Here is an 11,268-nt window from a genome sequence, read left to right as displayed (position 1 = left end):
GATGAACTCAACGTAGCACTACCCATAACCTTCGATGGCCTCCTTTAGGTCATAGCCATCCTAGATGGAGGAATGCAAGAGTCCGTAGAGCTAGAAAGCTTTAACGAGACAAAGGATGATGAATTTATTGAACCCCATGGAATTCCTAGCACCCCCACTATTCGACTTAATAAACTCGACCACTACTTTGAAGGAGATGAAATCAACATAGCACTACCCCCATAACCTTTGTTGATGGCCTCCTTTAGGTCATAGCCATCCTAGATGGAGGGGTAGGGGTAAGCATTGTCACCAAACAATGCTGAGAAAAATGGGGAGCACCTGCCATGGATGACATAACTTTACTAGTGAAACTTGCTGATGGAGCCACCACAAGGCCCATAGGCCTCATGAGGTACTTGAAGATCAAGATCCTTGTGACCAACTGCCACCACACCTTCATGGTGATGAATTTTGGCCACATCCTATTTCATATGATTGCATCCTAGGGCATCCCTTTATGAGAGAAATGAAAATGATCCATGATCGGGACACATATCACATCTATATCTAGAGAAAGGACCTAACAGTCAAGATCAACCTGTGCACTTGGAAGGTCCATCCCATGAGTGGCTGACACTTTGTAGAGGAATTAGTGAGACAACAACCCAGTCCACTACATTCGGGGCCACTTATGCCAAACTTGCCACAAAATGATTAATGAAGAAAAGGATATCGAGGAATGTGCACCCTCCCAGAGCTGGAAGACTCGATGGGCAAGAAATCACGTCTCTTTGCATGCTTAGCACCATACGTCTACCCAAAGTTTCTAATCATCAGCCTGAAAATGACAATAATGAGAAACCATTATGGGGAAAAATTCCATGCAAAACTGTTATGGGCTACCACACCTCCAAGATGGAACTCTACACATTCACCTAATGGATGAGCAATAGAACACAACCGTCATGGGGTACTTACCAACTCTTCAATCTCGAGTCCCTTGAGGCCTCCAAGCTCACTTGTTAAGCTCCAAACTCCAAGCTCCACCTCCACACTGTCACCGTGGAGTCACTCACACCATCACATAGACCAATCACACTCTCTCTCACTCTTTCATACAAGCATAAGTACACAAGCATGAAAGAGGCACAATGCTAGAATGCTCTCACTCCTCTCTCTCACGCAAGTCATAAAGGGAGAGCTCTCAATAGCACAAAGGGGATTGTGTCCTTTTCATTATGAGAAAATGCCTTATATACAATTGGCCCTTATTCACACTTGGGCGCCCAAAACTTACTTACTAGGCCTTGGGTGGCCAATATCTCATAATGTACAACCTTTATAGTGCCTTTACATGACACTTATTAATGTCCTGAATTGAGGATCATGTTGTTAATGCAAATGGGATTAACATTAATTACCGAGGTTGGAAGACCTGGTCACTGAATTCATGTCGGTAGAAATTTCATCGGGACAGGAGCTTCTGTAGAGTGCGATGGAATGCTAAATGGGACTTCCAAAAGCCAGTGTCTACCATGTCTTCAAATGTAACGTGCATGTAGGCTGGAAGACATCTTAATCGGTGGTAGTACAGCATCATTCCTGTGTCTGAAGGCCCTTGATTCATATCGAACTTCAGTTGTTGTGATTCAAAGCCATCATAGGTTTCTTTTGGTTGGTCTATTAGTACCACCAACAATTTCATAAACTTGAAACTTTCCACAATGGCCGGATTGGGTATCCTTCTCCATGCTCTGATCCATGTTAGCAATTGATGTCTTTGTTCTTGAATATGGCCAAATGTTAGCAATTGATGTCTTTGTTCTTGAATATGGCCAAATGTTGCTGGTGTGAATATAGGGAAGTTATAACAAACATGGGAGTCCCTGTTTTTGGCTTCTTGGAATTCCAGCGGCGTCCACCTTCTCTTGATAGGCATGTACAATGGATCTACTCTCATTGTTGGTGGTGCATTCATGTATACTCTGCTGTATTATGGAACTGACAGAAACTCCTTCCTCCATGTAGGCTGGATTCCAAAATTTGTTAGTTGTGGCTGTTCTTCATTAGTGATGATGGTGGTGTAACCACCTCTAGTATGCACAGGATGTCTCTTTCTCCATCTTCTATAACAGTAGATGATCATGAATGTGACATTGCAAATGTCTAGCAAGTCAGCCAAATGAGGAATGGCGAGCCTTGTGTGTTTTGTGACATTTGCCCACAATGTACCCTCTCCAGCCAAAGGGAGTAATTCTTCTAAGTCGGGACATGGGGCACGGAGAGGGTATGGTACATAATGTTGCCTTGTTGGTGTGACTACAGAGTATGCTTCTGACATGATTTGGCATGTAGGGTCGAATGGAGAAATCTTCATGAGTACTTTGAACATGAGTTTTGGCTTTAAAAGTGGATTGCCTACTCGAATAAACTCCTCGTACTGTGCAGCTATCAAAGAATCCAAGACATTTTGTTCAGTGTAAGGAAGAGAATGTTAGTGGGAAAATCTAACTCTAGAGGAGAGAAAGAAGAGTAGATACAGTCAGCTTGGGAAGAGTTAGTAGGAGGCACGCTAGGATAGGGATTTAGAAGCTTACTGACTATATCAGAATATACAGGGTAAGTGGATTTTGAAACTGATGAAGTGGGACCTTCTTCTTGCCCTTGGGGGGTGGGTGGCTAGGCTTATGAGCTTTAAAAAAATTTTGTATTTTAAGAATTTCTTCATTATCAATATCCGGGTAGTTGATGTGAGTGGCATCAAAATTATATTTTACATTGGTGGGCATAGCTTCTAAATGCTTGTGGATATTAATATAGAGTTTAAGGATGCCAGGGTGATATAATGTGGACTCACAGAGATTCATATAAGATTCCTCCTCCCAGTTTTTGAGATGTACAGGTGTAAGAACCACCCCTTCAGTCTCTTGTAATCATCCCCCCTCAGAAATGGAAAAAGATCTTGTTTTACCCTGTTTTGGCCTTGAGAGAGAAAATGTCTAGAGAGAGGTAATTAAAAATTAAAATATTTTTGGATACAAAAATTCTCCTAATGTCTAAGATTAATTTCCCTAAAACAGAAATTCAAAATGAACTTTCCAATGTGCATTAGGAATTAATTGAATATGTGTATAAGAGACCTTAGCCTAAGGGTCCACATTTTCAGAAATTTTTGGATTAAGGTCCAAATAAGGTTCCAAAGGGCCAATAGGATTAATCCAAGTGTTGGGATAAATAAATACAATGAATATGAGAAAATAGCCCAAAAATGAGTAAATGCTCACATAAGACTAAGTACAAGGTTTATTAGTACATTAGTAAAAAATTTGAGATATTTAGGTGAAATGATGCATTTTTGACACCTCAATAAGTGGGAAACCCACTTGAGCATTGTTTAGCTTTTTTAATTCAAAAAAATCAACATATTTCATCTTTCCTCTCTCCTAATGCAAACTAGATCAAAAAGGGAGCCAAGCTGATCCAAATCTTGTGTCCAAATTGAGTCAAACTGAAGCTGGAAGGCTCTAGAACCCAGTTGGACTTGGTTAGTGTCCTCCCTCACCTATAAATAGACCCTCATTGCTTTGTATTTTCATATTGGAGCATTACCATGCTAGTATTTTCTCTAAATTAGCTTATTTAGAGAAAATACTAGCATGGTAATGTCCTCCCTCACCTATAAATAGACCCTCATTGCTTTGTATTTTCATATTGGAGCATTACCATGCTAATATTTTCTCTAGAACCCAGTTGGACTTGGTTAGTGTCCTCCCTCACCTATAAATAGACCCTCATTGCTTTGTATTTTCATAATGGAGCATTACCATGCTAGTATTTTCTCTAGAACCCAGTTGGACTTGGTTAGTGTCCTCCCTCACCTATAAATAGACCCTCATTGCTTTGTATTTTCATATTGGAGCATTACCATGCTAGTATTTTCTCTAAATTAGCTTATTTCTATTATCTCTCTAATTTTCCTCTTCTCCAACCTCTCTTGGAGATTACTCTCTCTCTCTCTTGGTGGCCAAGGACTTGCTTGGGGGCTTGACTTCTAGCTAAAGAAACAAGCCTAAATCAAAGGTAAATCTATTTTAATGATTTTTTTTCAATTCTCTCAATGATTTTCTTCTTCTCAACCCCTCTAAATCTTGAGAAGCTTTCTAAGCAATGGTTTTTCTTCAAATTAAGCTTTCCCAAAGATTCATAATGTCTATTTAGATTAATGTTAATTTTTATGCTTAATCTTAATATTTTTCTTTAAGAAAATCTCTCTCTTGAAAAGATTAGTCATTCCTATGGTTAAATCCTTGGTAGAAGGATGATTCTTATTCGTAATCTCTTTATCTTAAGCCAAACTCTATGCTTGACAAGCTAGAGAAAGAGCTTAGTTATTTTCATGATTTTTAATCTAGGAAAAAGAAAGATTAATTCTTTTAATCTTGTTTATGGTATGGAAAAATCATATAAATTCATCTTAAAATGAAAGGAGGTTATGCTGAAATTCATCTTAAATTGAAAGAATCCCTGACTTGCTTGAGGCCTAAATATGATGGTATTTACCTTATAGCTCCAAGGACCGTGATTACCCGTATATACCGTGTATATAATTGCAGCTCTTTACTGACAATATATATGAGTGAATCTAAGACCTTGAAGTTATAAGCAAAAATGCTATCCCACATGATGAATTCGAATGCTGGTTGATATGATTTTAGAATTCTGGTTGAGAATTGATAAATTAAATTGGATTATGATTGAAAGATGATTATTTCTAAATTGTGGTTGAAAGAAGATAAGTCGAATAAAGCCACAATGAGGATGAATGGAGAGAATCCCAGTGATGATGTTAGTAACTTGGAAGATGATTATGACTTTCAAGCAGATCACTATGAGATTAGTGGATTGTGCTGATAGATTGTTCGCAGTTTGACCTTTGACCTAGTAGACCCAATTGAGGAATGACAAATTAAGAACTTGTATAACTGAGATTCCCGTGGGGGATGTTCAGATGATAATTGGAATTTACTGGTCGTCTGATGGACCATTTTTGTGTTAAGGATATGAATGAACTATTTTTTGATGAGTTCTGTATGTTCTTCGTACAAAAGGGATATTTATCCCAGGATTCTGTGAAAGTTGACCAAACTATAAGGAACCCCAGAATCAATTGGATCTAAAGTTTAATTCCTTTCAGATTTGAAGTAATCTTTTCACCTGAGCGTCTTGGTTAAGTTGGAAGAAAAAGGGACTTAACATGGAATTTTTGTATTAATAGGATCATGGATCAAGGTCGTCATTATAGAAATGCTAGCCCCCGACGCGATGAGGAAGAGCTTGACCTGGATGTTCATAAAGCTCTTCATAAATCTCAGCCTAGACCTTTCAAAGGTGAAGGGGAGCACTTGGCAGAAACAATAGAGAAGTGGATCAAAGCTATGGAAAAGTACTTCGATGTCACTGGCTACAATGAAAAAAGTAAGGCGGCTCTTGCCAGGATGAAGATCGTCGAAACAGCCAGGGTAGCGTGGAGGAACTACTGTGAGACAAACCATTTGGATCCGAATACCCAAACGTGGAATGATCTCAAAGCTTACCTAAGGAAGAGATTCTATCCTCCCGGATTCCTGGAGACTAAGATGAATGAGTTCTTGGAGCTAACCCAAGGGAGCCGAACCACGGAGGAATACCACCAGGTGTTCGCTCTCCTCAAATACTCGCCACTGCTGGATGAAGAACAACTGATGGCCAGGTTCATTCGGGGAATGAACGAACCCTTGGATACCCTGGTGAAGAATGCAAAGGCAGTTTCTATGGCTGAAGCAGTGGGGATGGCGAAGGATTTTGCCAAGTCCTTTGATGTCAAGGTCCCGTCGAAGCCAACACCATCATCTTTCAAAAGATTCCTAGCTCCAGAAGGTTTTTCCAACTTTTCGCCTCCTAAGAGAAAACAAGGTCAAACTTAGGATATGGGAAGTTCCAGAATGGAAGAAAGGTCTTTTTCCCGGAACACAATCCCCTGGCATTCAACTTCAGGAGTTCCACCCTTGAATAAAGAAGTTAAATGCTTTAACTGCTGCCTAGGTGATATATGCACATTATATGTGCATATACTAGGAGGCTAACCCACATAGGCTTGTGAGCATGGGAACAAGCTCTAGTGGAGCATGGGTTAGGACTAAGAGGTTAGGGTCAGGCATCCAAGGGTCACACATGGGAAATGGAGAGTCAAGAGTCACTTGAGGGCCCTCCTATATAAAAGGGGCATGGGGCACACTCAAGGGAGGCTTGGAGACTTGGAGACTTGGAGGCTTGGAGGCTTAGGCTATGGTCTCTTGTGTAGAGGATCATATCTACTCACCTACCATTTCACACTATAGCTACATGCTATTGGATTGGAGTTATACCTCTTGATGGTATGGGACATCAAGGTAAAGGTATGATGTATTTCATTATTATTCATGTGTGTATCCCTTGGGCTCTCGGGGGTGGTCAAGTGGATGAGTTTATGCCTTATTTATGCATGTTTATGCATAACAATTATCTAGAGAGATCTTAGGGTTTTAACTGTTGTATCACAGCAATCTCTAGTTAATTGTTGTTAATTTTTTCTTTTTTATTGTAAATTTTTGATATTTTTTGAAGTAAATTTTAATATTTACTAATAAAAATGTTATTTTGTTGATTTGTGTTGATGACTTGCACGTGGATCATCAATATGGTGATTGGAATGCATGTTACTACTATTCAATGGACGAATTGACGTTGCGGGAAAATTTCGTGAGTTTAATGCTATTTTTTTTCTATTTTTTGTGGTTTAAAATAAGCATTAATGGAAATTTTTATAAAAATACCACATGTTTTATTGTGGATATTTTTGGTAGAATGGATTTCCTAAATTTCTAGAATTTTTAGGAATTTTTTTTATATTTTTTAGAAATTATTGAGCATTTTTATGGTTATAAATGTATTTTTTTATACATTTTTGCGGGTTTTTTTCGCAGGTATGCAATCAAATTTCTGCCGATTTTCTACGAAATGCAGTAGGGGGTAGCATGTTGATACATTGAATTCTCTCTCGTGTGCGTGGGACCCTTTTCGTCTCTCAATTCCGAATTTTCCTCTCGCATGTATAAACACCTCTTTAAACAGCACATTTTTTATTAATGTTAATCATAATTAGGATTTAATTATGATTAAAAGATTAATTAAAAGTTAATCCTTCTCTCTGATTAATAGAGAAGAGAAAAGATGGTGAGTTGAGAGGATTGTTGATTGGAGCAGAAGGAGAGGAGAGAGGTGTGAGGAGAGAGGACCTCTCCCTCACCTAGTTCGAAACGCGCACGTAGGGGGCGGGGGGGGCCAAAATTTTTTTCCAAAGCTCTTTATTAAAGCTTAAAAGCTTTAATTTAAATTCGGTTTTTTTTAGAGTTTTTTTATTTATTAAAAAAAACTTTTCAAAGCTTGAAAAAAATAGGAGAAAATATGAAATTTAAGGAAAAAAATCTCTCGATTTTTCTAAAATCGACTCTTTAAGCTCTTTGGCTTTCCGCATTCTCGAGAAACCTTTTGGCTTTCCGAATTCCAAAAAATCTATTGACCTTTCGGATTCCGAAAACTTTTGACCTTTCACATTTCGATTTTTTTTTTGTCTTTTCATTTTTCTGAAACTGTTGGCTTTCCGTATTCCGGGGAAAACCATTGGAATTCCCAAAATTTTTTGACCATTCGTATTCTAATACGTTCGGGGTAAATTATTTTTTTTAAAATTATTAAAAATTAGTTAAAAATTAGACAAAGGTTATTTTAAATTTTTGAAAAATGTGGGGTTGGTGTTTGGCATGTGGTGTGTCCGTTCGAGCGCATGTGACCATTCAAATTCCTTTAAAAATATATTTTTTGACCCAAAAAATTAGAAAATCCATTAAAATTGAAATTTTTCATTGGATTTGAGAATTGTCGGGTGGAATTGGAAATTTCGTGAAGGATGGGATTCTCAAGAAAATTTAGGAATATTCTAAAAATTATTTTTAGAAATCCTAGAAATTGGTAGTTTTTAAATATCAATGGTATTTTTCCAAATTTAATTGCTAAAAAGTTTTTGAAAAAATATAGGTTTAGAATGCCATAAGATAGGTTTGATGGAATTCAAAATTATCGTATTTTGAGGCCCTATAAAATTAGGGAAAATTAGAAAAAAAATCATAATAATTTTTTTTCTCAAGAATTTAATATTTTCGAGGGTTATTTAATGTTGAAGTACATTTTCTCGTGCTGACATTAGATAGATGTGGGTTATTCGCATATTATTAATACGATTGTACCTCATATTAGTAGTTATTTTTGTTTGGATTAATTCTTAACGATGTTTTCATGATTTTTTACCATTGTTTAGCCATTCTTTTTGGACATGTTCCTTAAGTTTTTTAATGATGGCTAGAATTTACATTTAAAGTGTGTTTCACCTTTGACACTTTTCCATGATAATTTATTTTGCACTTGTTTAAGTGTGGTCTATGCTTAATTTCCTAAGCCTAAGACAAATTCTATCATGGGTTAGTTGATCGGTTTGTTTTGGTGGATTTTGTTGGATGTTTTCCAAGTTTTATATGGACTCATCTTTGCCTAGATCACTTGTATCTAGGGATTTTTTAATGAGTGCTACACACATGTGTTTCACTTGCTTGCTTTGGAGTTTTGTTTGACCAACACTACGTTCATATACTCCAGATTGATGAGTTGGCCATCAATTTTAATGCTTCTTTTGGCATGATTAATGACCATTAGATGGCATGCATTGATTTTTATGATCAACTATGGTTTTCATGGATTTGAGGAGCTTCTATGCTTTTATCCATGGTTTTATAAGGATCTTTTGATCTTTTGGATAATTTCATGTGCTTTGAGGGTAGCATTTGCCTTCGTTTTTTTGCACATAATTTTGGAGTATATTTCTTGTACTCTTGTACATATTCCAACTTAGATACATAGTTGTTTATATATCTAGGTGAATTGTTATTTTTCTACCCTGACTTTATTGAGTTTATTGGGTAGTTATCATTAGAAAGGCACCAATAATTCAATTTCTTTTCTAATGATGCACTCAAAAAGAGTTATTCCTTGACGTAGTCTCAGGTATATAGAGACAGATTTTAGTATGTGAAAGTCTGGGATAAGGCCATCTTATTCCTTTTATACAGGATTTTATTCATATTTTCTAGACGGCATACTAGGGAGTTTCAAATTAATAAGGTATGTAGGTATGGGTGGTATCATGGTGGTATGGGACGCTATCCCTCACATATATTATCTTATGGGATAATTTGGGCTCAAGATTGTTGCTTTGCTTACATCACTTGGCATGTTGACCTCAACATTCAAAGACAATCTCATTTTTTGACTTCACTTGAAGTTATAGTGTAGGCATTCTCTAGATAAACTTCTTTTATCTATAGCCTGCATGTATTGAGTGTAATCTTGTCGGCATATTCATTTGTTGAAATTTCTTTCTTTAGAGTTCAACGAGTTTATCTTGTTGTGTTTGGATTAAGCAAATTTGGATTTTTCCTTTGTTGGCATTTCTTTCTCGAGTTTCGTACTTTAGGTGATTTATACGGTCAGCCTAATGGTTTACGGATGGACATATGTGACTCATATACTTAGTTCCTGTTGTTATAATGCCATGTTTTCCTACTTTATTCCGAATGGTTTACAACGAGAAAATTACTTTGAGTATGAATTCCTATGATCATTCCGCAGTAGTCTGATAGGCAAACAGAGCATATGAATCAGATTGTAGAGGATATGCTTCGTGCATAATCTCTGGAAAAGCATCAAATTGGGAAACATATCTTCCAATGATGGAATTTGCCTATAACAGTTTTAAATATACGGCTATTGGTTTTAGTCCGTTCATGCTTATGTATGGATATCAACCCAGGGCACCTATTGATGTCGGTCTTAAGGACATCAAGCTTGATGCATCGAGGGATTTCTTGCGTGATATGCAGGAAATGCTGACCGAAGCTCGGGATTCTATCAGGAGAGCTCAGGATAGGGCATGGTTCTATGCTGATAGAGGACGCTCAATTTGGTCTTTTGAACCAAGAGCGTTGGTTTATTTAAAAGTTCCTAAAGATTTTCAAACTTTGTCAAAAGGAAAATGCTCAAATTTATCTCCTAGATATTGTGGTCAATTTCGAGTTATACATCGGATTGGCACAGTTGCGTATGAACTAAAAACTACCTCCACATGTTAGAGTTCATCCAGTCTTTTATATCAATAGATTGAAAGGGAAACTGGGAGGTGAGGATAACACAGTTACTCCTCAATAACTCGTTGAATTCGAAGAATTATCCTATGTTCCACATGAACCTGATAAGGTACTTGAATTCAGGGAAAGGAAACTTTGTAGTATCCCCTGAGATTAAAATTAGGTGGAAAGATAGGGAAATAGAGGATTCAACTTGGGAGTCGGTTAATATTGTCAGTGCTGTTCTCCTTCTTTTCATTGCAAGAGTGCAATGTTTTGAGAGAGGGGAAGTATTTTATATGCACATTATGTGTGCATATACTAGGAGGCTAACCCACATTAGGCTTGTAAGCATGGGAGGATGGGAACAAGCTCTAGTGGAGCATGGGTTAGGACTAACCTTAAGGGTTAAGGTTAGGGTCAGGCATCCAATGGTCACACATTGGAAATGGAGAGTCAAGAGTCACTTGAGGCCCTCCTATATAATAGGGGCATGGGGCACACTTAAGGGAGGCTTGGAGGCTTGGAGGCTTAGGCTATGGTCTCTTTTGTAGAGGATCATATCTACTCACCTACCATTTCACACTATAGCTACATGCTATTGGATTGGAGTTATACCTCTTGATGGTATGGGACATCAAGGTAAAGGTATGATGTATTTCATTATTATTCATGTGTGCATCCCTTGGGCTCAGGGGTGGATGAGTTTATGCCTGATTTATGCATGTTTATGCATAACAATTATCTAGAGAGATCTTAGGGTTTTAACACAAGGATATGGTCATCGTAGTATGGATTGCCCAACTCCTTTTGGATCAAGGTTTTCAAGACAAGGAAGTCAAGGACTAAGATTCCAGATGCTAGCTCCTTCCTTCCAGAGTAATCAAGGTCCTTCCCGTCAAAATCAGAAAAACCCCAGAGGTAGACCTCCTAACCAACCCTTAGCTTCAATGCAAAGTAATGTAAGACCTCCGCCTCAAAATAGGGAAAGTCAAAGAGAGATTCCCAAATCGGCCATCTACTTCCAAGGTAGTAA

Source organism: Cibotium barometz, chromosome 8, assembly GCF_041138505.1.
Source record: "Cibotium barometz isolate CiBa-2024 chromosome 8, ASM4113850v1, whole genome shotgun sequence".
NCBI lineage: Eukaryota > Viridiplantae > Streptophyta > Polypodiopsida > Cyatheales > Cibotiaceae > Cibotium > Cibotium barometz.
Note: the sequence above shows the minus strand (reverse complement) of the source record.